At 32.3% G+C, this 27,953-nt stretch overlaps 1 protein-coding gene and 1 long non-coding RNA gene across 6 annotated transcripts in view; one reads left to right on the top strand and one right to left on the bottom strand.

Annotated features, from left to right (window-relative positions):
* Window positions 1-27,953, bottom strand: part of LOC107998451 (RNA-binding protein Musashi homolog 2) — a 177,844-nt gene that overhangs the window by 147,880 nt on the left and 2,011 nt on the right. The gene's annotated exons all lie outside the window — the stretch shown is intronic.
* LOC107998455 (uncharacterized) lies at window positions 96-4,319 on the top strand. 2 transcript variants are annotated; one of them, XR_003697835.2, is made up of 3 exons: window positions 146-621; window positions 2,248-2,668; window positions 3,214-4,319. It is a non-coding gene; the product is annotated as an uncharacterized LOC107998455 (long non-coding RNA). The 2 variants fall into 2 exon arrangements; XR_009830694.1 differs by having other exon boundaries at window positions 96-621; window positions 2,248-4,319.

Below are 27,953 nucleotides of genomic sequence, written 5' to 3'. Positions count from 1 at the left end.
CCAGTCTCGCATGGCTGATTAACTCGATATCCGAACAAGTATCGAATCCGTAACGTGAAAATCGTTGTCGATCCACGAAATACTAGTCTCTTTACGTGTCACTAAACCCTAAGAGAACGTTTATCGGCTAGATAGTTGATTCAGCCTCGGAAAATTTGAAAATGAAAGAATAGATACAGGATATGCTCGAATTCCTTTGTTTAAACTGATGCTAGATATGTGATTCGAATACACTTTCGTTTAATTTCTTTTCTATTCGTTATTTTACTAAGAGAAATAGTTCCGCCAAATTAACAACTGATGGCGTGACAATCGAATTACATAGAAATTAGGCTAATGAGTTTCCTTTCTTTTATTCTTCTGTTTCCTTGTATCTTTGTGCCAAGAATTATGCATTGCGTGATATAATGTCGTAGTGCGTTTAAAAATTTGTATTTTTTTCCTCGGATTGTGCAATCGATATTTATATTATTATGTATGATTTCGTGCATTTTATTATCGATTCATATTATTATAACGTGACATTTATTATTTAGAATATTTGTCGTTTTGTGCCTTTCAACATTTCTTCCAGAGTTTCCAGTATTAAAATAATCGTTTTTGTGTATTTTTATCTTCCTGGTAAGAAAGATTGAGATATCGTGTGCTTAATGAATCATTACTTGTGAAGACAAATTTCAATTTCCAGTCTCAAATCGTTTAAAATAACTATACACGTGTAATAAGAATTGAAATAAAATTTTGAGAATAAATTATTGTAAACTTGGATGTTGCGATTATAATTTGAGTGATTAAAGATATGAAATTTTAATACCATAAGGATAAGAAAAATAAAAAATTGCAAATGTAAATACGAATAAATGTGTTGTGCATAACGATTTTGATAATAAAAAGCTTGGCAAATAAAATTTACAAATTATGAAAAACTTGAAAAGAATCTGAGATAGAAATTTTTCAATCTAGTAATATTTTAACAATAATATTTTAAAAAACATATATTTTACCCACGTATTCATTCGATCGCGTATAAATTCGATCGAATTAATTTGATTTAACGTTTGTGTTCAATTCGCGTCTATTGGTAATAAAACATTATTATTAATCATCTGATGCGTTCTTGTGAAAGCCACATTACGATAACGAATGAAATTTTATCGTCGAAGGAGAATCAGATGCGCTCGTTCGTATCGACAATATGATCGATTTTCTGGCGTAAGGCGAGAAAAAATACGATATCTCGAGTAAAAGACGAACTCAAATAATCGATAAAATTCTCGTAGCAATTTCAACGTGACGATGTTAAAAGAGGTGACTCGCACTGTAGCGTCTGAATAATTTGCGGTATATATTTTCCTTCATTACTTTTTCCCCTGTTTTTTAATACAGTTCGTTATCGCGCGCACGAGCCACGTAATTGAATCGAAAAAGAATACCACCGATTATTCAACGCGGAAAAAATATACGTACGAAGTCCTTTTAAATTCGTATCGATTTCACTTGCACAGTTTAATTAAGAACGTATGCGAGATTTGTACACGAGAGGAGCGTTTTAAATTCGTCTGGATCGTTTTTTATGCAGTTTTCGGTCGGCTTTTAAAGCCGAACCTTTTATCGGGACGCGGTAGAAAAATTACTCGAATAAAAAAATATGTCGCCATTAAAATCAGAATTTCTTTCGAACGATAAATATTCGATCACGAATAAACGACAATCATTATCGCGGTTTTTGATATCGGAGATATCAAACGTGCTGATTCGAATAAGTTAATAATTGAATATCATTGTGAAGGAAAGCGAATTATTCATACTTGTTATCCAAGATAAATAAAAATGATAATATTTCGAATTGAATATCGGAGTTTGCGATTTATATATATATATAATCATTGTTCTAAAGTAATCGATACACGAACTGGGCTAATGCATCAATACTATTATCACATAAAACAATCACTAGCGCGTCATGTACAAAATCAAAGCCAATCTGTCGAGCATAATGTCGTCCAGCGAAATATATGTGCCGCTTTTCATTGCGACTCGATCAGATAAATATTAACAATCAAAATCTGATGTGATAACGTGAACCTCTATTGTTCGTGCAACTCGGTTCCCAGTTAATAATTTCATTCGTATCGATGATGCGATAAATTAGATTAACGTGATGTAATTAAAAAGAAAAATGTGAAATTATTTCTAATCAAATCCTCTCGCCAGCTCATCGATTAATAATCGTCGTTTCGGTTTCAGGATTAAGCTCGAGGTAATTTACAATTAAATTTACCAAGATAAAAAAGATAGGAGTAACGAGAAGAGTTTAGCTTTCCAAGAGAAACAACAGGAGTAGTTCGAAGCTGTTACTAGCAACCTATCAGAGTGCACAACGCCGAATACACTTCACTTCCCCATAGATATTACATGTGCACGTATCTACTTGCAGTTATCTATGCCAGTGAATGTCATCCGACAGGAAGGTAATCCATAATCAGGCAATGCCTATATCCACTTGGCTACCTAATACCTAATAGATCCCGCTCGAAGTAGATAGCCTGTGAATTACCGGCAGAATGAGTATGTAGAGACATGTGCACGTCAGCCGGTGTTTCGTCGGGTAAAACTAGGTGAATCGAGTGGAACTATCTTCAAGTCAAATTCGTCTGGTGAAAATAAAGTATGACCTTCAGAGTCTACGTGTTGCTAAGAATCGAAGGACAATCATGTCAAGTTTTTATTAATATTTCAAATGTTTTTATCTTCTTTTTTCCGTTTCAAGAGAAGAGTTTATACAAACTGTTTTTAAGATTTTATCAAATCTTTTTTCTCTAACGAGATTTTTTAATTTCTTTCAAATTTTTCTGAAGAAAATATAATATATTAATTTTAATTATTAAAATTATTTTGATATAACGAAAAAATATTTATGTCAAAGTTTATATTTATTTTTTTAAATATGAAAATCACAAGGCAATTTCAATTCCATCAAAAGGGAATTGTGAATATCATGTCATCACTTTTTCTTTTTTATCATTATTTTCTCGTTCTCTTTCAATCTTCTCATTCTTTTCAACTTTTCCTAGATCGTTTCCTTCCATTTCTTATTAACCTCCCTCAGAAACAGCTGCTTCGAGTCTCTCGCGTATCTCTAAAAAATTACTCTGATAATACTCTGCCCTCGAAAGATTAACCAAACAATTTTAAACATCCAGTTACCAACAGTTCAAAAGTGGGGACCAGTGTGGCTAATCGTTAATTGGATCGAGATTCGAAAGAACGCATAAAGAGAACGACACGGTTGCCAAGGTTCTCGGTTAAAAACTCGATCCTCGTTATTTGAAAGGTGAGACGTACCGATCGTGCCTAATCTTTCGCCAAGGTGCACAAGCCAAGAAACTACATTGGTTGAAGCTCACGAACTGCAAACAAGCTCTGTTGCATCGTAAGTATTCCTTTACAGACAATGAGGAGGATGAAAGGAAACGAGAGAGAGAGAAAGGGAAAAAAAGATTGCGAGTCTATCGAGAATGGTTCGTAAAATCAGTCGTAAAAATCGTTTACAAAATTTACACGCGAGGGCAGTGTGTTTTTACGACTCACCAAGTTTTATCGGTTGATCCGCACGCAATGCATTCTCGCGATGTACAGAGAAGATAAAAAAAAGGGAGAAAGAAATGACACTCCAAGCTTTTCTACCTTAAAAAACCGTGTCTAGGATGCAAACAGGCGATGAACGTCGGGGAAGAAATAAGAAGCTTATTCAACTTCAACATTAACCCAAAGAATCAAGTTGCTCAAGGATCGTTGGAAAATTCTGCGCGCGAAATATCTTCTCTGCGAGCAGTAAAAAAAAGTCTTCCACGTCGCCGTAATAAAATCTTCCTCTGTCCGACGGCGTATAATGAGCGCTCCTCCCGAAGGAAGGAAGAAAGCAGGGGGTGGCCAGATGACACGAGGGGTTAGATTTAACTCGGCTACGGAGATAAAGAGAACGGTTTTATCTTCGCGCGTGATTAAGCCACGCGGCAGTATATCATCGATTATATACTCGTTAGCCTAAGTGGCGAGCCCCCTCCCCTCCTTTCCTCGGATACAGCCTTCTCCTTCGACTCGTCCACGCGGAAAGATAACTGGTGCCGTTTTCTTTTGAGTCCATCGGCATTATATTCGAATTTATGGGCCGCCGTTTCGCCATCATTGATAAATAATCGAGGCCGATGGTGGATGCAACGATCCGTGGATTAATTCGAGAATTAACGGGATGGGAATGGTGCTGGATTGGATGTATAGTGAAAATATTCTAAATAATAAATTTTCAATAATACAAATTTATATTGCATGTTTATTTGTTTATTCTTTTTTTTTTTAAAGAATATTAAAAAATATCCTTAACATTAGTTATTGTATTAAAGGGGTTTTAATATGGAGATAGAAATTAGAAATAAGATTGTTTTTATTTTACATTTATAATTTTGTTGAAAAGTAAGATCAAATTTTAAACTTAGGATACAAAATTATTATACAGTAGTTTGATATAAAATTTATTTTTTTTACAATATTGCGTTCAGCAAATTTAAATTAACACGCAACAAATATTTATTCAACTACGCATTTGATTATTAAATTTTGAATGATTCTTTTTAATTTTTATGAAACTGATATATAGAGACAAATTTGAAAAATATTTCACTATAAATAAATATGTATAAATATATTCTATAATTTGACGATACACGCATCAATATCTTCTTGTATGATACACTGTAAAAAATCATATAGCAATTAATTTGCAATAAAATAGAAAATTTGAGTTAAATTGAAGCAATATATGAAATATAGATAGATTCGATAAAAATATAATTTATACTTGATAAACATATAAAAAATAATATATTAAAGAAAATAAAAAAAAATTTTTTTTAAATTTATATTTTATTTTACGATTATGAATATAAATAAAATGTATAAAAAAAAATGCAAATGAAAGTAAAATACGAAAAAAACCGAGCAAATACGAATAAATATAGATGAAAAAAGATTATTAACATATTCAAATAAATACTTATATATGTATATATTTAAATTAACATATCTAAAAAAAAAATTTACATTGTAAGAAATCCTATGATAATATCTAAAAATGATGATCATATATTATAGAAAAATAAACCTTATATAAAAATAAAGGTACAAGTGAAAAAATAGAAATATGCTTTCTTTCGGATAATAAATCAAATTTATTTGAAAATATTTGAAAAATTGTTTAATTTACTGGCAAATTAAATTTTTCGCGATTAAAAAGCTTGAAAAATTTCTCCAAAAAAGATCTCTCATCTCGAAATAATAACCGTATAAAATCTTTCAATCTACTTAACAAACGTTCTAAAATATCACTTCGAATAGAATTCAAATCCAAGATGAACGCGCGATAAGTTTAAAGACAAAAAGTCTTTTCATAATTCATAATATTCACGATGCGATCAAATGAAATAGTTCAACAATATCGTGGAAATTTCACTCGTGCCTATTGTGCAATTTTACATGACGCAAGAAGCTTTACACAAGAGAGAGAGACTTCAGAGGGACTCGCCCTCCCGAGAGGAGCATTGTATAATATGAGAAATCGCCTTAAATTTTCCGGGGAAACACGAAATCCATTAAAATTTCAGATGTCAAGATTCCGCGGCTGAAATTGGTCGTAAAGTTGTTGGGAATTACGACACATCCAACTTTAATTGAAACTTTATCCCTTCCTTTCCCCGCTCCTTAATCAGCCAGCCAGTATAATAGATCCAACTAACCATAGACTATTTCCACGTCGCAATCGGGTAACGATTTTCCTTGAAAAATGCAATTTTTTTCTTTTTTCTTTTAACAAATCATTGGAAAAAATTTTCATCGTCCTCCCCACGAAGAATCAACGACGAATCTCACGGATCAAAAAGATCTTCTTCAGTCGGCTCGAGGGCCGTCCAACAAAGTCAGCAAATAGGGGCGACTAACCAAAGGAATAATGTGGCCGAGTTGTAGTATCCCACCAGATACGTGGGACAAGTGTCTGCGCCCATTGTGCAGAATTGTTTGATTGAATGGTAGTTTGCACATACTAGCGCATTTAGTTCCGACCCTTCTCTCCTTTATCATCCTCCTTTCTCTCTCTCTCTCTCTCCACCTCTCACCTCTCCATCCCATTCCTCTTCCATCTTTCTCTATGCAAAGGTTTGCCTAGCGCATCGTCTAGTGCTTGGCACTCAGCGGAACGAGAGCTTTCCAAAGTGCTCGATGATTAGGAACGTTCGATCGTTACGTTCGTGTCGCTGGAAGCAGAAGCCAACAATGTGAGGCGCTCTCGATAATAACGAAACCGTAAAATTTGTTCGAGGTGGAAAAAAGCTGACGAGCCGGTGACCGTAACGGGGAGGGGGAAAAATCTAGAAATCTGATCCGATGTCACAATATTTGAGCCGCCTCTTCTCTCTTTTCCAACCAATCGTCTTTGAATTATTTCGATATCTCTCTCTCTCTCTAATTCTCTTCTTTTCTCTTTGTTTCTACGCGCGGAATATCGAGGCATATATAATATATACGTCCAATTATTCGAGTTTCTCTAATTCCCTTCTTTCCCTTTCTTTCTTTGTTTTTACGTATACAACTATTTATTAAACGTTCCGATCGAAGATTTCATTATCTAGATTCCTTTTTTCGCAATCCGTTCCTCGCGACGATTCCATTCTTCGTTCCGGCCAGTATGGAGGGGAACGAGAGTGTGAAAGACCCTTCGAGGGAGGACGCTCGAGCACTTTAGACGCTCCCCTCCTCTCTCACTCTCTCTTCCCCCACCACTCCTAAAATGCGCTCGACACTCAAAGGAACTAGGGCTCAGCATTTCTGCCACTATCGCGTTATTTTCTCGGGAGGTAGAGGGCTCTTCAGCGTTAAGGATGGAAAGGATGTGTGCGTCAGCTTACCGGGGCCGTGATTTTACCATCGTTTTAGTATTCCCCCTCCCCTTATTTAAAACGTATTTTTTCATTTATTATTCACGCGACGATCTTCTTGGAAGAAGATCCCGGGATTATATCTTTCAGAAACGCAACTCGATATAAAGCGGCGCCCACTGCTGAAGAAGATAAATCTTGTATTACCGAAACTAAAAATTTTTTTTTTGTAATGCGAGATAAAGGAAAAATTTTAAATATAAATTCAGATAAAGTTTAAGATATTTAGAATAAGAAGATTATTGGTCCGGTTTGTTCTAAATATATGTGCAAATTTTCAGTAAAAATCGATTTTTCTTACGAAATCGGTGCAACGATTTTCGAAATAAGATCGACAATTAAAATTATAAAGATGTAACTTAAATATTTTACTTCTTATTATACAACTGATATTGTTGAATATGTTAAATCGCAAATCAATCGTGGAAATTAATTTGAAATGAGGTTAATCGATTCATTTGAAAAATATGCTCTATCGTTACATTAGTTACTTCATTAAGTTAATTCAATCGATGTAACTCGAATGACGTCAATTCACGTCAAACTCTGTAACTAAATCTATGTAATGAATTTAACTTTCATCTAAATTCCACTGTTATTAATCCACTTCGCTTCAACTTCATTTGACGATATAATATAATATAACGTAATAGGAAACGAAAACAGGTAACTTTTAGAAAATAACTATTCGTTTATGAAAGAGAAACGAAATTAAATAACCCTTCCACTGATTATTCCCTGTTAAAATAAAAACCTGCGAAGAAGAACCGTGTCAGAGCCGTTCAAGACTTCTGAACGAGATAATAATCGAATCGCTTATACATGTAACATCACCGTACGATTAACGAATCACAAGACAGGAGATAAAACCTGCCCAATCGACGAGCACGGGGACCGAACTATGCGATTGTCGGTGGTGGAACAAATAGTTTCGAAACGCCGCCAGTCGCAATTTTAGTTATGCCACGCCCCCTTGGAGGCACAATTACCAGAAGTGCCAATTACCTAATTGCTCAAATTGCTGGGATGCGTTGGCGGATGAAAAAATTCCCGGAGAAAATGGTGTCCGCCACAGCATTAAATCCCTCCTTCTTCCTTCCTTCTTCCTTTCCTCCGCACGCGTCGTTCGAGGTTTGCGTCGAAGATTAACGAATAATAGGAGCCGCTTGACGAAAAGACGCGTTGCAAGACGTCTTCGCAAGTTTTAAAGCTGCTCGGTCTTCCCAACAATCGAGGTTGAAGTTTTCGACGGAAGCAAAGTTTTCCATGGATTAGGGCGATTCGATAAACTTGGGATAAACGTGTTAAAATTAAAAATATAATTTAATTCCATGCTCACGATGGAATTTTCATTTTCATTGTTTTGAATGAGATTTGATCGATTTTTGATCGGTGAAAAAAATGTGAAAAAAAATAATTTTTGGGTATATCATATTTTTCCTTGCTCTTCAAATTACATAGAAATATATCGATAAGTGGTTCTAATTTAACATTCCGTTGTGAGGATGCAATTGAATTATATTTTTAATTTTAATTACACTTAGATAGATAAGTAGAACTGTCATATTTTCAGTTTTGGAGATACTTGCGATAGAGACAAGATTATTAATTCATTATTTAAAATTTGGGAATAAAAATAAACAAGAATTTTATTTGATCTTCTTCCACAATTAACCAAGTTAATATATATATTTTCTAGTCTGAAATTTTATCAAGCTTTTAATTCATAGAAATTCCACGAGATCGCGCTTATTCGTTCTTCTCCTTTTCGCCCAAAGTCGAAGGCTCGAGCTTCGATTCAAGATAAATCACGATGAGGGACGAGCAGTTTGGTGACAAGCGCAGGGCGAATCGTTATGGAGTGGATCGTATAAATTCACTTTCTACCAGTTTTTCTGTCATCGAGGGACGTCCGACACGGAAGGGGCGGCGATAAACTTCACGAGCGGGTCGCACGCAGAAATCGCTCGTCGTATATCCGCATTATGAACTTGAAATTATCAACTTCTCCCATCCTTCGACAACTGCCAGCCATTTTTCTTCGAACAACCTGTCGCTAATTTTCCCTATCACGAGATTATTCCGCCAATATGTCTAAAAGTGTTAAGAATTTATTTTTGCATCTATGTTGATGAAGTTGGAAAGATTCTTACGATGTTCAATTTTTTTTAGACACATAACGAAAACATCAACGATGCTCTTTCGTTAATACTTATGTTGGATTTTAATATTGACAGATTTTCACATCAAATTGTACATCAATCATCATATATATATACCATTTTCTTTTATGATTTCATGATCTTTCAGATGATACAAATATTTCTTCACTGTTATAACAATTCTTCTTTCGTTATATGATATAAGAAATTTTAGGCAATTAGCAAATTCGATCCGATTACCTGTAATATTTTTCGCTATTAATCAACGGCAAGTGAAGAAAACTCTTTCAAACGAAAAATCTTCTTTCAGAAATTTATTTTTCTTATTAAAATCCAATGCTATACGCGAATTCGATAGAAACTGTACGTATCGATATTCGATCGAGTTAAACACGAACGATTGACCGTGTATGCACAATGCGGAATATTACGTATATATAAAGATTCTTCGCGAAAAAAGTATGCCTCGTTCGAGCGATAAATATCTATTCAGAATGCGACTGCCGCGAAAGTCGTAAAGTTTCCACCGGCAATTCCATCCATTATCGTTGTCATCAACGGGGATCGTAAAGAGGGCGTTACATAAACAAATGCCACCATCTTGGACGAGCCCGAGTTAAATAAGTTTGAACGCGATCAATATTGTTTTTCAATTTACCACGACCTGACCTCTTTTACCTTTTTTTTTTTTTCTCTAACCTCCCCCCTCCACTCGTCGATTAAGCTATCGAGATTAAAATCGAGACCATATCGAGACCTTTGCTCTTAAAATTGCGAAATGATTGAAATTCCAGAATTAAAAATTGAATCGAGATGATTGAAAAGAGAAGGGAAGTTGAATATATATATATATACTTTTGTGGAAGAAGCAACATGTAAAAATTGTGTTGAACAAGGATGGAAGATAAAGCAATGTTTTAAAGTCAGTCAAATTGGATTTTGAGGTAAGTAATTGTCTTTGCATAATTAAATATAAGTTGTTGTATAATATAAAGATATATGTATATATAGTTAAGAAAGTTTTTATACATGAATTATATATATGGAAAAATTTATACATAATTCGAAAATTTTCATTTTAATGAAAGTTTTTTTTGTGTGTATATAAAGCAGAATGGGTTATATTTAAAGCAATTTTTTTATCAATGGAAAATCTTTTTGAGAAGATAAAATCAATCGTCGAAGTTTCAGTATTTTTTTATATTTTGGGCAGAATTTTGTTCGGGAATACCTTTTTTATTCTTCATTATTTCTATTTTTTTTTTTATTTTTAGAGAAATTAAATCTGAACATTTCATACATCAAAAATTTACTCCATCTCGTGTCGTTGTAAAGTTATAATTTTGAAAAACAAGAAATAAATTTTAAGAATTAATTATATTTCATTAAATAACAAGTAATGAACGAAATATTTAATTCTCAAATTTGTAACAAAAAAATAAAAATAAAATTCGAAAGAAGATTAAAGGAGTGCGTTAATAACATCGTATAATGTGAAGAATTCATATTTTTGTCGACTAAATTAATGTCATTGAATTTAAAAAAATCAAATGTTTAAAAGCATTATCAAAAAGAACAAAAATTCTTAGATATAAAGAATTAATATGATATATATGTTAATTAATATTTTCAATTTTATATTGCATATTAAAAAAATTTCCCTCCTATAATTGTATATATTTTGTGTATATTTGCATATTTTCGATGGACAAATGTCACATGCACATATCTGCAATTACATATTATGCTCACAAAATTTCATTTCAATCAAATATTTATTGATTTTAATGATTCACTTTTATTAAATGTACGAGAATCAATTGAAAAGTAATAAAAATATACTTGAATATCGTACGTGTAGCTGTGTACATCAATATGTAGCTGTACACTTTCTTTATAAACATGCATAACGCGTTACGTTTTATATTGCGTAAGCGAACCTTATGTCATTGACTATTCGCATTGTATATGCTCTAAAGAAATTAAAATTGAATCCATATTTTTTTTAATTTAGCATTTTTCATTTCCAGTTTCTTTCGTTGGAAAAAAAACTTTAAGAATATTCGTTTCACCGCGAACAATTGCGAATTTAGAACCGATTACGGGAACATTTGAACACGAACGTGTCAACTTTTCTTTATATTTTTAACCCTCGAATTAATTATTTAAAAAAAAACAAGCATAAAAGTCTAATAAATTTCATTTCTTTTCATTTTGATTTTCTTAAATATCTCTTTTCACTTTCGAGATATTTACGCGAGGAGTATATAATTATAACGGCCGATCCTCTTAAGTAAAATGAATGAAAATACTTGTTACCGACTGAAGATATTTTTACTTGCAATTTATTCTCGTATTAATTTCACACGATTTATATTTAACGTGTATCAATTTTATTATTAATTCAGATAGAATTCTAATTGCACAAGACAATATATTTCTTCATAGGTGACGAGTTCTCTCGAAACACGTGCACGTGCGATTTATGAAAGAAATTTACACGTGTAGAAGTATAAAAATGCGAGTGCGCACGCGTGCTACTTTTAATAACATCATTTTCCACGGTTTCTCCGCATAGCCGTTCTCCCCCTTTTTTATTTATTTTTCCATTGGCCCAGGAATTTTTATGAAAGTAAGTCGTATCTCTTGTGCTCGGCCACTCGAGATAGAGAGAAATAGAGAGAAAGAGAGAGAAAGAGAGAGAGAGAGATAAATTATTACGTTAATTATAAAATATCCGCCCTTCACCATACGCTTTTGCTTCCCCGTTTAAAGGTTTTAAAGGCTCTTTAAAGGTGTTTCAAACACGACGATAATGAATTTTAACGGCGTCACGTCATTTAAAGTAAATTTAATGAAAATATCTAAATATCGGCAATTTTTTACCCTTCGTAAAAGGAATTCGATATAATACAGGGAAATGGTTTTTTTTTAATTCATTGTAATTAACTTCATTCGAATACCTTATGTAATATAATAATTTAATAAATAATAAATAATGGTAATAATGAAATAAAAGCATCGAAATGTTATATGTCATTTTGAAATATGTTATTTTAATTCGTTTGACAGCTTTTTGTATTTCGAAATACAATGATTGCCAAAAATATTCGAACGTTGATATAATTTTAACGATACATGTATTTTTTTAATTACGGAAGAAACGAAATCAAACTAAATTATTTCTCGAATCAAAAAAATGTGTGGATACATTGATGAAAAATTGATAATAAAATGAAATAGCAATTTTTTTTATAAAACTTAAACATTGATTTTTAATATCCATTTGATTTTATAATACGTAAATCTAAAAAATTATTTCTTGAGAAAAATTCTATTCTATTCATTTTTCTTCTTTCAATATCTATTATTGTTGATTTTTAATAAATAAATAAATCGTTCGATTCTTTCTATAAACTTCGTAATTTAAATCCGCAATGTGTCCGATTGAAAAAAGAAAAAAAAATCAAAACCAATATTTAATAAATACTCGTAATTTCAATCTCAATTTTTAACATTTCTTTAAAATTATATCAAGTTATATAAATAATTATTATAAACAAGATATTCCACTTCGAAAGAAACAAATTTAAACTCACTTTTTTCCACAATTGAAAAAAAAAAAAAAAAAAAACAAAAGATAAAGGTTAAAGTTACCTTAACGAATATTGTGTCCGAATATTTTTGGGGTATCGCTATATAGATGTCGCTAGCAGCGGCCATAATATAACCTCGTGTTGCGTCGCGTTAAAATAATCGAGTCAAGTAATTGTATAGAAAATAATCTGATTACTTCCATCGCGCGTCAAGACTTGTTAACGATGATACAATAATAATTTCTCCCTTGACAAACGCCCCGTGTATTTGCGTGCACGCGTAAGCGATACACGCGCGTACAAACAATTATGGGAACAACTGGGTAACTAACCACGTTATAAGCGAGGACGTGTTTGTCCAAACTGTCGGTACTCGTGCAACAAATTTTGCACGAAACACGAGAAAGGCTCTCCGCGCATCGAGAGCGCGCATTGGTAGAACACAGTGTGCAGCACAGTTTCCGATAAGAAACCAAGTTGAAATTTTATATGAAATCCTCAGCAAAAGAAATTTTCAAGAAACTCGATTAAAATCGAGATACGGAATTTAAGATTGGAAACGCTGCAATTTTAGACCGATATCGTGATCGTATTGGATGCAAAACAGGAACTTTATTTCAGTTAATTTCTATATTTTTAAAAATAAATTTAAAAAATGTCGTTTGATCAACGTTCACTCACATGTAACTTCGTCAATCTTGAAAATTTAAAGAAGAAATTTACTCGAGAAAGGATTTGAAATGTTATATATACTTTGCTGCATCCAACGAAGTATTACAATTATGGAAAGTTGTAGGTTAGGATGCTTCATCATAAACATTTCTTAGAGATTAAAAATGGAGACCAAAACTGGAGAAGAATTAAGTAAGTAAATAGTATATGTAGAAAAACTTGGCAATTTGTAATTTACGAAGTTTAAAGGGACTATGTGAAAATTGGTGGAGGAGAGACACCTGGGTACCCGCGCAAACGTTGGAAACTTCGTTTCATTTTCTCGAGAAATAATCGAGCAGCACAATTTCCCGCAAGTAAGCGTACGAAAAGTGTCCATCGGCCGGAATACAAAATGGTGAACTTCCCAGAATCGTGATTCCCTGTGTGTGTTAAAAAAAGAAGTACGTATGGGGAATCAGAATGTACAAAAATTTCAATTTTTTAATCGAGATACCATATCGCGAAGAAATTGTTCTTGCTTATATTTGTATTAAATTTATATAATGAATAGGGATTGATTCGTTTATAAATTGTTTTTGAATTACTTAATATAAAATAATTGAACTCGTATCGATTCTCGAGTAAATTATAATGAAAATAAGTATAAATTATTGCCAATTGCGCGGATTTTAATTAAATTTTGATTAAATATTTCTTTCTTTTTTCTTTCCGTTAAGTGACTGAGTATTTATTAAATCAATCAGAATTTTTTATTCTGCATTTTATGCTGCAACTCGCATTTTTCAATTTTATTAGAAAAAAGAAAAATAAATTATGTTGAAAATTTTGTTAAAATACGAAAAAAAAAATTTATTAAAAAAATATATATATATGTATATGAATGTATTTCAAATTAGCTAATTTGGGTTTATAGAGAAAACACGGTAAGAACCCATTAAAATTTCATTCCCATTTCGATCTTGACTTTTTAAGCGGTTCCAAGACCACCAAGAAGCTCCTTCAGAATATCGTCGAGTACCGAGCAATTACGGTAGACTTTAATTAAAAACCCACTCGAACGAATTAACCTTTCCTATTCACGATTTCTATTCATCGAAGTTGTAAACTCGCCGAGAAACTCGCCTTTCCGAATGTCCACGAATGTTTCCATTTGGAAGAGCAAAATAACGACGAAATATCCAAGCTAGAAGGCCGCCGATCGTAACTCACGATTCCACGGGGATCGGGTTATCGATCCTGGTAGATCCTTTCACGGCAGCCTCGAGAATCCGATGCAAAAATGAAAATACGAACACGAGGAATAGGGAGCATGCGCAAAACCGAAGAATTTCTTCGCTCCTCCGTCGATTTATTTCGAAACCATTTCTTTCTATTAATGCAATTTTCGCTCTACTTTCTACACGATCATTTTTCATTTTGAAAAAATTGTAAATGTATCATCACAAATATTTTCAATTTCTTTTTTTTTTTGAGATTGATTTATTGATTTATAATATAATTTATATTTATTTAAAGAAACCGATTAGCAGAACCCTCTTACGGGTAATTTATCAATTAATAATGTTACCATATTAACATTGTTGAATTGAAAAGTTACTAAAGTTACTAAAAAAAATGTCAAATGTATTTTTATTAGGTTAGTTGTTATTAGATCGTTAATTAAATTGCCAACAAATTATTAATAAATTATTATCATAAATTTCTCATTTCACAATCTTACCTGAAATCTTTTCCTTAAATGTAATAAAAGATAATTAGTTACATCTCATTTATTCTCAATTTAAAATTTCATAATTTTATAATTTTACTAAATGAAATAATAAAATGACTAGATATTAATAATTACTAGTAACTAGTAATTATACTAAAAAATAGTAATTAGTTATATTAAAAGAAAAGAGAAATTTATATAACTATGTAGTAACAATTTTTACAATAGAAATTTAATTGTATTTCGGATTGTGTACGATTACTTTGTTATACTAATGAATATATATCTATTATTTTTTTACTATAAAATAAAATGTTTCAAAAATATTTTATTTTAACAAAACATGCATTCTAAAATATTATACTTATTGATATTATATTTTGAAAATTTTTACCACTCATTTTCATCTTCACATTTAGTTAAATAAAAAATTATGTTCATGCGTTCTAAGGTACAACCATATAAATTTATAAAACCAAGATATTTATATTAATATTAATATCTATTTCAAATTTAGAACAATCAACAACAGCCAAAAAAAAAAACAAAACAAAAATTGGCGAATAAAAAAATTAAATCAAATAAATAAATTTGAAATTAATTAATTTGACATATTATCAGAATATAAAATATATTGAAAATATTTAAATAATTTTCGATAGAAACTTCTCTAGTTTATAGTTTGTAGAATTTTGAGTAATTATAAGAAACGAATTAATTAATAAAAATCGCCTATTTTTCGATATAAAAAAACAAATTATATCTATTTTCTGATTTTTTCACGATGCTATGCATATTGTGATAAAAATATAAGGTTATAAAAAAATAATGAAAAACGTAGAAGAGGAAACGTATTTTTCATTAATTATTTTCGTTGATACAAAATATTCAAATATTTTTGTACACATTAATTAGAGAAAATAAAACATAAATATTTTACAATAATACGTACCAATTTATAATATTTATTTCAATATCTGTACATATATCTATATATTAAAAATTAAAAAGTTGAATCATAAATATATTTATTATATTTCTAATTCCAAAATCATAAATCTCTATCAACAAGGTATAAAATATATTTTTCGTTCGTTAATTAAAGATCTCGCATCTTCGAGTAAAATAAGATGCGATAAACTTAATTAATAAAATAGCCTACCAATATAGAGAAAGACCTTGAACCTAGAAGAATTAATCTTGCACATGGTGATACACATGGTGTGGAGGGGAAATAGGAACTTTGGACAATTACGAGGGTCGTGGCTGAGCAACCCCATAAGGGATGATCGAACAGTGGATGTCGATCGGACCCGCCTGCAAATTGTTTCCTCCCGATTGAATCTTTTTCTTCGCCATCCTTTGCACCCGTCTCGAAAACATTCCCAATTTCGCACCAGTGATCGATATCAAAATTGGAAGAATCGTCTTTAAAACGATTCTTTTTTACCCACGAATAACTAATATTCATCGATAAGTATTATTAAGTCGATTAAATCGAAAAAAATATCGTTGATGCATTCGATTTATTATTATCATTTTACTGCTTCGTGTTATTGACAAGATAAGAGATCAAATCTGTACGCGTATGTATAGAAGGTTCATTTTGTGAAAGTTCGAAGAAAGAAAGAAAAAAAAAGAAATTAAATTATCGCAACTAAGAAAAAATATATATCATTTTTGATCCTTCAAACTTGTAAAATTCCATCCAAATTGAAATTGAATCATTTTCCTTCTTAATCTTATTAAATAATATTATTTTACGGTATTTAATAATAAATAGAATAAAAATGAAATATTTCGTCCAGATGCATATCAGATTTGCAAAATTTTCACCAAACATATGTGCAATATATTTTTATACGATAACTCCAAAAAAGAAAAAAATAGATTTCTTGGTGAATTTTATTTAAAAAAAATTTGGAAATTTCAAATCCTAATTCCAAGTGCTGTAATCGGATTCACCAATAAACGTTTTGTTTTTGAAATGAATTTCCGCACTATGACACACTGGTGACAGGATGAAAATGCAGAGAGGTTTAGTTAGAAGAGGCTACAGTTAGTTTAGGTACACACGCGTGTATGAACAGAATTCAGGCCGAGCACCTTCTCAGTGTAACAACGAAGCAGCCCGCATTGTCTTCGTCTCAAATCTCCATTGTTTTATCCAGGCTTGAAGCCCCTTCAGACGCAAGTCTGAATTGAAATATCCGTTGTCTAGCAACAGTCTAACCATCGTGTGTTTGCCGCGTCGAAAGCGCAAGATCGTTCTTACGTGAAATGAATTTTCCTTACGCGAAATATCGTCCCTCGAAACGAGTCGAATATGGAAAACACGAGAATCCGTGAAATGAATACGAAACTGCATTATCGATCGGGAAGAAACTTCTCTGCCGATACAATTAATACGTTCGACGTGGGAGAATACCACGTGGGCCACAACCTATCATCGAAGAGCCCATATACGAGCGTGTTCTTCATACGAACGATCATCCGGGCTGCATTAAAGGCTCGAAAGCGTTCAAAGAGTGATCTCGCGGTAGATGGAGCAAGGTTGACGAGCGGTAACCGGTGGCTCGAATGACATCTCAAGTTACTGAAGGGTTCGCCTTACCGTAGTCAACCTTTCACCCCGTCACCCGAAGGGAGGCTCTCGCAATGAACTCGGGTTTAAACGATAAAGTGGCAAACTAATCGTTGCTACGCGACTGTGCCGCGATACGTGCGGATAGGAGATAATGGACCGATACCACAGGATGCACGAGGCTAACCGCAACCTAGCATCCCGTGTACAACCCCAGACAAACTCGTCTGTCACCGACATCTACCGATAAAATCAATCTCGTGAATTATCCTATTTTATAGGTGTATTAATAATCTGTATCATTTTTCTTCCACAGATTTGGCAATGTAAAAGTGGGGGAAGAGCGAATTAGAATTGAAGGATTATAATTTTAATAATTTTAATAATTCGTTTAGATTATAAATTATTATCAAAAATATCAACTTTTGTATTAAAAAATATTAAAAAATCGTTTCATAATTTAAGTATTTAATAAAATTTAAATATTGAACTTAAATTAAAGTAAATTTTGTGGCAGAATATAAAAAGTAATTTTTTTATTACGAACCATTAATCGCTCTTATCTTAACCAAACAGATAAACTATTCCTTCCATCCTTGCAAAATACTTCGTATTTCACGCGAAACGTTCGTTAAAAGCCGAGAAAAGTAAACTTTTCGCGCGAATGTATCAAAGTGTGCGCGATACGTGTGTGCATTCTATTTACACAGCGCAATTAAAAAAAAACATTTATCAACTTTCCTCCCTTTTTTTTTTTTTTTTTTTAAACAAATTGCGGTCGCGACAATATTTACATGAAAAAGTAATAACCGCGACCAACCGCCTTTTAATAAATTTATCAACCCCTGAAACTTTTTCGATGCGCAAACCAAGTGTCGTAACTCAGTTGTATCCATCCAACTTCTAAAGCGTATTGCCTGGCAAATATAACGCGGATGTCGCGCGTATATTCTTATCCGAGGAATGGAATTCTTTCGAGAAAACTTTCATTTTGTTGCACAAAATGGAATAATTGATCGTTCCAATATTTGTATTATTTTTTCGAGACTCGTTTGCAAAGTAATCCTCTCTCTCGACGTTTCATCGAAGCGCAATTACCGATTTCCGGTAATTAAATTGTTTTCCTCGTTTTTTTTAAAAAAAAGCAGCGCTTCGTCCGAGTTGGGCGCAGTTCACGAAATATTAGATTGTTCCTGTAAGATAAGTATCGCTAATTAGCGAACACTTGCATAATTCGCGCAACAACTACGTTCATCACTCTCGTAATTCATGAACGACACAATTGAATCCAGTTTTAGCTTATATCGATGATGTAAATCCTCCCTTAATTAAACGTTTCATTCGACCAACGTTGTTGGTGAAATTATGATAAAAAATGAAATTCCATCAACGATTTATAAAAACGATTAAAAGTTTGCGTTCTCCTATTTTCAGTCATCGAGATTCTTCAGAGAGATTCTTTCGAAAATACGATGAAATGTCCCATATTATATGGCAGGTTCTAAACTGATGAAATGGGATTGAATTTGTAGATATTGTAAATAATAAAAATGTTATTAAAGAATTATTTATTATTTCTTTCGTACTTCTTATACGTAATTCTTTTATCATTAAAAGTTCATGCAAATTTTTACAAATATAACTTAAAGAAATAGAGTTTAAATTTGTATGTTTTTTTCTATCTATTAGTTTAACCAAAAGCAAAATTTTTAACGAGAAATTTAGAATTTTAATTCAAATCACGAGTTGGATTTTAAGAAAAAATTATCTCTCCCATATCAAAACTATAATAAATACGCGTATAATATATATATATTATTATTATTATCTTAACATCGCGCTTCTCCACCTAAAAACAAGAAACTCGCATTTTCCACGGTCCAATTGTCCAAGTTAGAGGAAAATCTCTGTTATTCACAAAACCAATTACCGATTCGTTGCTCGCGATTTTCCCCGGAGAAATCGTAGGCCTTAGGCGGTTTAAGCGGAGATTTGGCTCGCTTTTGCAAAAACAAGTATTCCTATATCTCAAAACTTCGACAATAGTCGTCTCCGGTGTCGGTTAAATCGCTCCTCCCTTCCCCCCTCCCCCACCGAAATCCGCAGTTGTTCCTACCTATTCGTTCATATATGAACGCCTGTAGGAACACACACTCGAACGGACGATGTGTTGTTTGAGAACTTTCCAGCGAAACTGCTATAATTCAGGGGCCGATGGCGTGCAGTTAAAAGCACGACTTTTTGCACGCCATTTATATATCCAACGGAGGGGGGAGGGGGCAGGAATAATCGGCCACGATTAAAAATATAAATATAATTGAAAATTTCCCTGCTTTCCTGCATTCAAAAAAAAAAAAAAAAAAACAAAAGGGAAAGGCGTTCGAATTGGAAGACGGTGAAGATGAATCGATACCCGCGTAAAATGGACGATAGAATTGTAAAAATATATTTTTCATATCGATTCCGTGATTTAAACGCGGAGACGTTATAGGAAGAGGAATAATTGCGATAATATATGGGAGATGCGAATGTTGAAAAATATTGTGCAATTTGTTCTGGTTCGAAGAAAAATTTGTTTTCCTCGAACGTTAATACGAAGAAATATCAATAAGAAATGATAAATTACTACGAAGAAAATGATACGATTAACTCGATTATTAGAACTGTAGATTTTTCTAGTACATACGATGTATAAAAAAATTTTAATATATAAAAGAATCTTCATTTTTTAGATTTAAAAATTAAAGTTTTTGTACAGTTAAAAATATTTTTTTATTAGAAGTAGAGAAAAAAATTTGACAGACATCGAATGTGATACCTTCTTTCTTTATAATTGCTAAACCAGTATAATGTTTATTATATAATTGATAGATTTATAAAAAAAAAAGTAAGATTGATGATGAACTTTTTATATTTATTGCGTAATAATTAATATAACATTGTAAAATACGTGTAAAGTTAAATTTGTATATTTCATACTATTTATGTATATAATATTGTTCATTAATATTCGCGTTGAGGTTATGTAACAAGTGTTTCACATAAATTATAGAGTCGTAAAATTTGTGTAACCAAAAAAAGTATATATATCTTAAATGTAATTAAAAAATAAGTAAATAAATATTTTCGTTTATAAATTATATCTCTTGTTATTTTCAATCAAAATATTTGTTATGAAAATAAAACTTTTGAAATATAATAAAGTGTGATTTAAGATGCCGATTATTCAAAATCGTATTCTTTTAATGTTTTTAGAATTGAATTGTGAAAAAGTTAAAATTATGAAAATATATGCTTGCCTTTTTATTTTATTACTTTTCATGTAAAAAACATTATCAGAAAGTTACAAGTTTTTGTTACAAGTTACAATTAAACTCGAAATATCTTAAGTGGCGCAATATTAACAACTTTCCTCTATTTCACTAAATTCCAAATTTCAAAACACACTTATGTAATGTGACCGTAATGCACATATAAGTAAAATATTTTTATTTTAATATCTTCAATAAGTTAATTTTGTTTAAAATAATTGTTTAAAATGAAAAGTGTGTTATATTTTTTTTGTACTTAAAAGAGGAATTTATAACAACACACTTGCCATGCAAATATGATTTGATAATTCTTTCGAAATATAAGATAATCGCAACTGTGTAAGAGTGTACCGTGAATATTTTATCGAGAAAATTTTACGTAAAAAAAATGAAATAAAAATGTTAGAGTATTTTTCTAGAAGGAAAGACAGAGATAATTTCTACTGTAAACTCTCCAATTAGAAAAAAAAATAAAAATAAAAATTGTGAATTTAATTTAAATCGAATCATTTCGAAATGAAATCATCACACGCGATGATTCTCATCATTCTTCCATAATTTCAATCATTCAAAAAAGGATCTTTTCGAGTTACGTCAAGCACAGGTTCATCTTTGATCGTTCGCAATTTGAAAAAAATCAAAGTGAAAACTTCACTTGGTGGAAAATTTTCCAAATTCTTGTATCTCAATTAAAACGGCATATTCTCGAGAATAACTCGACTCGCGTACCACAGTGATTATTGAGGTGGTATGAAATAACGTTCGAGCGACGATAGTATTGATTACACGTCGGTTACGGTATGGTTTCAGTATTAGTCATTCTCCTGCGCTAACAAACTCGTCTAAACTCGAGCAGAGAAATTTAACTCTCCAACCTGTATAAAAAGTTCGCCTTCTTCTTCCCTCTCGCTCACTTCTCTCGAATTCTTTCAATACCGTTTATTTATCCAAAGAGCACACGCGAAAAAAATTAAAAAAAAAAACATCCTGACCAAAGGAAAAGATCTTGAACAGATCTTTCCCCGTAGAATATTCCCCGTAGAATATTAGGAACGAAAGGATGGAACGCAGGCCGCAAAACGTCAGAAACTATTGGTTGGCAGGATATAAATCAGTATGACGAACTATGGGCGAGAGAGGGAGAAAGGGAGAAGGGGGTAACCCCATAATTTGACATCAGCCGTGCTCCGTCGGTAACTCAGGCTTAATTACATTCCACGATGTTCCCCCGTTCATTGTATTCTTGGACCAAGTCATGATGTTCACCGAAGACAAAGACAAAGACACGTTTCTTGAACGTTAAAAGGAATTTCCTGGCAAAGCGGCCGACCGAACGATCTGCATCGAGATGTGCTCATTCGCCGGAAATTAGCTCGTTTTCGCTTCGTGTATACACACATATATATATAACATATATATATAAACGTGTTGTTTGCACCAAACAAACGAAGAGAGAAGTTCGTTTCGATTAGAGAACTCTTTGCTCTGCTAAGGCTGCTAAACGTTGTCGTGGATCGTGGATCGATCCGAGCGTTTCGCCCATACGACAAATCCAATCGTGCGTCTGCGAAACGGTTGGTGATTCTGCGGCGAGCAGAAACCAGGTGGAAGGGGAATCAGTCTGGTGGGGCAGAGGCGCTAGAGCTAGAAAAATGGCGCGAGAAGATAGATCGGGCAACGATCTAATTTTATCCCGTGGGCCGCGAGAGGGAGGGCACGCGGCGCTCCCACACAGTGAAAAGGGAAAACGAGCTTTTGCAGGGCGGCTTGTGCAGGCCGGGATGAAAAAAGCTGCTCATCGGAGCTTGCGACGACGGGAAACCGAGGCGATCGACGTCATCCGGGGCTTGTCAGCTCTTGGAAGCTTTGATCGCTCGGCCGAATGCCGTTTCTCGTCAAACAAGAGACAAAGACACCGGCGGCGGGTCACGCTTGCAACGGAGAAGGACACACGTCCCTGCCCATTATATTTTGCTCGCACGAGCTACGTCGAAAATATATGGACCATCGGTTTACCGGCGACCTAATGAAACGTTTCAGGAATCGTTTGGCCTGTTTGCTGGATGCCAAACGATCTCTTGCCGGCCACCACCGACAATCCCTTTCGATTAATTTCTTAAGCGATCGCGGTATACAGGGTGTCCTCGAAATGATGATGCAAATGACAATTGGATGACGATTCGAAAATTTTAGATTTATAGATATAGAGTTTAACTCTGTACAAAATAAAAAATATAGAATAAAAGCTTACGTTCTTCAATGTTCCGGAAAAATGAGATTGAACATTTGACGCGCGACATCGAGCAAATTTTCAAATTCAATTTTCTTGAAAATTTTTTTTTTTCTTTTTTTTTTTAGATGAAAAAAATGTATTCTATATTTTTTTACTTACTTTCACGTGCAGAATTATTTGCTGGATATCGAGATATCTAATTTGAAAATTTTTCAAAATTAATTTCGTTTGAAAATGAAGCGTTAAAAGAGAAAATTCGATTTATTTTTGCATGTAGGATCATCATCCGGCGCCGTTTTAAATGTTATCTCATTTGTGAATTATTTTTCTATATTTCATATCATAATGAAATCGATGTTTAAAATAAAATTGTTTTCTCAATTTTAATTCAAAGAATTTTGCATTTCAATTATATATACCATGATTCTAACTCACACAACGAATTGAATTCAAATTTTGTATCTTCTATCCTATCCTAAAGTCAAAAAACATTTAAATGCAAGAGAAGCTAATTGATGAATGTGTAATTTGGTTTCGATAATGGAAAAAAAAATAGAAAAAAATATTATGGATAATTCTACGTTAATGATTCTTTTTTTTTTACAGGTAAGCAAATGATATATGAAGATAGAGCTGTTTTGATACTTTAATTTGAATTTTATGAAATTTATTGGATGGAAAGCAAGAAAAGTATAAACGAAAAAATCATCTTACGTCTTTCTTCATTTCCATATGATCAGTTTTATGAAATTCAAATTAAATCTATCTCTTAAATCAACATGCATTAAAAATGATATTATTCCATTTAAGAAAACACAGCTCATCTTCGTATGATCTCTATTATTCATCCGCAAAAAAGTTATCAACATCGAGTTATATCCTCTATCCACATCGCTCAAGATTTATTTTAATATTACTAAAAAAGAAACGAGATATTCACACGTGTATAATCATTAATTCATAATAGTATACCTATTTCTATAATTTCTATATAAACAATCTATACAAACTTTTGTTAAAATTATCTCCATGTAAAATCAAGATAAAACGATGCATACAGAAGATATACAAAGTAATACAATAACAATAAAAATTCGAAAAATTTGTTAAACAGCGAATCGATCGAATGAAACGCCATTTTATCCGTATTAATTCCGTTTAAACTACAAATCTTAGCCGAAAAAAATACGCTGCAACAAGGATCTTCTTCTAGGGGATCTTCTATCATCTTCCCCTTGCGCGATTCACCATCCATCTTCGAGAAGAAAGTAAGTATAGATAGCGTGTCCGCATGGCCAAGAGGACGCGAGCGAAAATGTCCAAGTAAATTGCTTCGTTTCGCGTCCTTCCTCCTTTTCCCGATGAAAAACCTACGAGACGCGACAGATGGTTGGCCGTGACTTCGCAACTTTTTTTTGTCGCAGGGATAAACGATTATTGAGAGGGCGAGAGAGAGAGAGAGAGAGGAGAGAGGGGGCAGAAAATCGAGCAAAAATGAATCGCCCTTCCTCGATCATCGCCACTTCCAACCTCGCAGAAATATTGGGAAAAATATTCAAATGCTCGATCCGTGATTACCACCATGATACGGCCATCGATTTTCAACGAGCACTCGAACGGCCAATCGGCGTCGGTGACGAATCCCCTATTAACGTGGCCTAATATTCCACTTCGCGGCGTGAAACGTTATGAGTATTCGATACGTGTCATACACGTGTGGATAACAACCGCCTATTTGTACGTTTATTCGATATCGATGGCAGCCGCGATGGAGGCCGCGTGTCAAATAAACAACGAATACCTAATATCACGAATTATATATATATATATATATATATATATGTATGTATGTATGTAACGAGAGGAGTTCGAAAGGGATCGTTATCGAGGTAACCGAACGATTTATTTAAACCGGGGCTTCTCAGACACGACCACGCTGACGTAATTCAAGAACTTGCTCAACTACCGAGATGTGGATAAGTCTTGGCAAGTTTGCGCGGCCTTACGAACTTCGAACAGTAACATCCACCGGAGGAAAGATCGGGAGAAGGTGGGGGGAGGGAGAGGGAGAGGGAGGGAGAGAGAGACAGAGATCGAACGTTCGCTTTCCTTCGAAAGAACGACTCTTTTTTGGCTCTGACCCTCGCTCAATTCTTAAGAGCCTAATGAAAGAAAGATAAACGTTGGTTAAATGAGTTTAATATTTCAGTTTTATTTTACTTTATTTTAACGGATTAAGAAACTGTACGTGGTAGAGAATAATATACGAAATGAAAATAGAACACGAAGATAGGAATGCCTGAATGAAATAGAAGTGGATAATACGGATGTGATTAATGTAATTATAATGTCCATATGAAATCCGACGATTTTCTTGTGCGTAGAAGAAAGATGTTGCCTCAAGGAACATATAATTTGAAACGGGATAAAATTTCAGAGCATGTAACTAAATCGTTTAAAATCTCAAAGCAAGCATAACGTTTCTGCATTCACGTTGTTATTACGTATATACAAAGTGTTAATATACTCGTGAGACATCTTTGGAGAATCGATTCTAAAAATCTGAAAGTACGTAAATGGATATATACAAAAAAAAATATCGAGATAAAAATATTGAGATTTATTTATTAAGCATTTGAAATTTTAAACAAAGCGAGACGGATGGAAAAAGAGTGGGATTACTTTATCTTCGTTACATTGTTGTTGTCTCGCTTCACCTAACCTAACATTTTTCTACATCAACTTGCATTTGTTTGGCCTTAAGAATGTATCATACACTCTGTATATACATTTATTATATTTCTCAGTATACATGGTGATTATAAACACATGGTTGGCATATAGTAATATCCTATAAGAACAAACAATAAGCGGCAAAAACTTGTGAATACTTTCTAAACTATAACATAAATAATAGTGACGAAGTGATCGGATAATGGAACAATATATATATTCAAAATAAGAGAGCAATAACTCGTGAAGGAATATTGATATAGTAATATTAATTACGTTATTAATATTAACATAATAATTATATCAACAATATCAATAAAATTAATTAATAGATTTGTTGAATTGAAAATTTTAACCGTTTATAGATCGCTCACGTAGATATTTAATTTATTATTAATTTCAGATGTAGAAAATTTAATTATAATTCTAGAGGAAAATAATATCGATGAAATTGTGAACAAATTGAAAATGCAGAATAAAATTTTTATCCAAGAATATATGCACATATACATCACTTGATCTTAATCTGGCATAAATGATAAACATAAATCGATAAAAATAAGATTAATAACAAAATCATAATATGAAATACACGTAAATCATTGTAAATAATTTAAACACAAATAGGAACCATCGAAATTACCTAATATTACATTGTCCATATACAAATATTCTAAATGTTACAAGCGCAGACACGATTGAATTATATTTATATTATGCTAACGTGTGCAAAATTGTCAACGATCGTCGCGTTTTTTTCGAGCAAGAGGATAGCATCTTGCATACCTAATGCGCAATTAACCCGAGTGTAATTTCACTCTCGTATTGTGTTGTTTCGTGTCCACCCAGCTCGACTCTGATAAAGGAGGAATGGAATGAAGGGAGCGAAATGGCTAAGAAAATGCCCATAATTAGACCATTGTACAACCCAAAGTGACGCGACAGATGTATCCCAAGTTTCGGAAGCGAAGAGGTTGGGGAATGTTATGCCGCGTCCACATTGATCAGAAATGTTCACGCGCAATTATAGAATTGTGGACGACGAAGAAAATATTATACGTCCACATTCACCAAAACTGTTTATTCAAATCGGACAAAATTTTTCTTCGACGATGTAATTTTTTCAAAGAATCCTTAAGGAATAATTATATATAAAGATTATATATAAGAATATTAAACATTTTAATTAAAAATTATAATTTATATTATTCTCTGTGTCAAAGATTCTTAATATTATATATGTGTGTGTGTCACAAGTAATACATAAGAATTTTAAATATATTGCGTGAAACTTTATTTTTAAAAGTTTATTTGTTATGCGAACATAAACAAATTTTTTAAGGAAAATTATTAAGAAAAAGAAATGATTTATCATATTTTAAGTTCTTATATGTATAATATCTTAGTAACATTGAAATTCTCAATTAGACGTTTATAGATTAAAAATCAATGCTCTATATTATTATTTTTAAAATAAATGAAACAAATTTTATATTATTAATAAATAATTCGCGAGATATTTGCAGATAACAATATAACGTGATAACATAATGCGGCAAGATAATGAAATAATAAGACTAATAAAAATAAAGATACGTAAGATAAATAAAGATACGCAAATTTTAAAATAACCTTTGAAGAATTCAGTAAAACATACTCTACATCGGTTATTTGAATTATGTTCAATTTATTATTCAGTTCACTTTATTAAATATCAGGCTAGGATTCGAATATTTTATCTTTTAATTTCAATTTTAATTATGAAATCAAAGAAAGTGCTAAATTAAAAAAGTAATAAGGATAGAAATACAGGAATTCTTTTTTCCGAGAAACGTTTTAATCCGGGATATTCAATAATTTTAAATTGTTTTAAATTAAATATATATAGATTATATATATATAGAATTTTAAAAAAATTATTTTGGAATAAAATAAAAAATTTGTATTCTATTAATTTTT

Source organism: Apis cerana, linkage group LG7 (genome assembly GCF_029169275.1).
Source record: "Apis cerana isolate GH-2021 linkage group LG7, AcerK_1.0, whole genome shotgun sequence".
Classification (NCBI taxonomy): domain Eukaryota; kingdom Metazoa; phylum Arthropoda; class Insecta; order Hymenoptera; family Apidae; genus Apis; species Apis cerana.
Note: the sequence above shows the minus strand (reverse complement) of the source record. Positions and strands in the feature narration are given on the sequence as shown.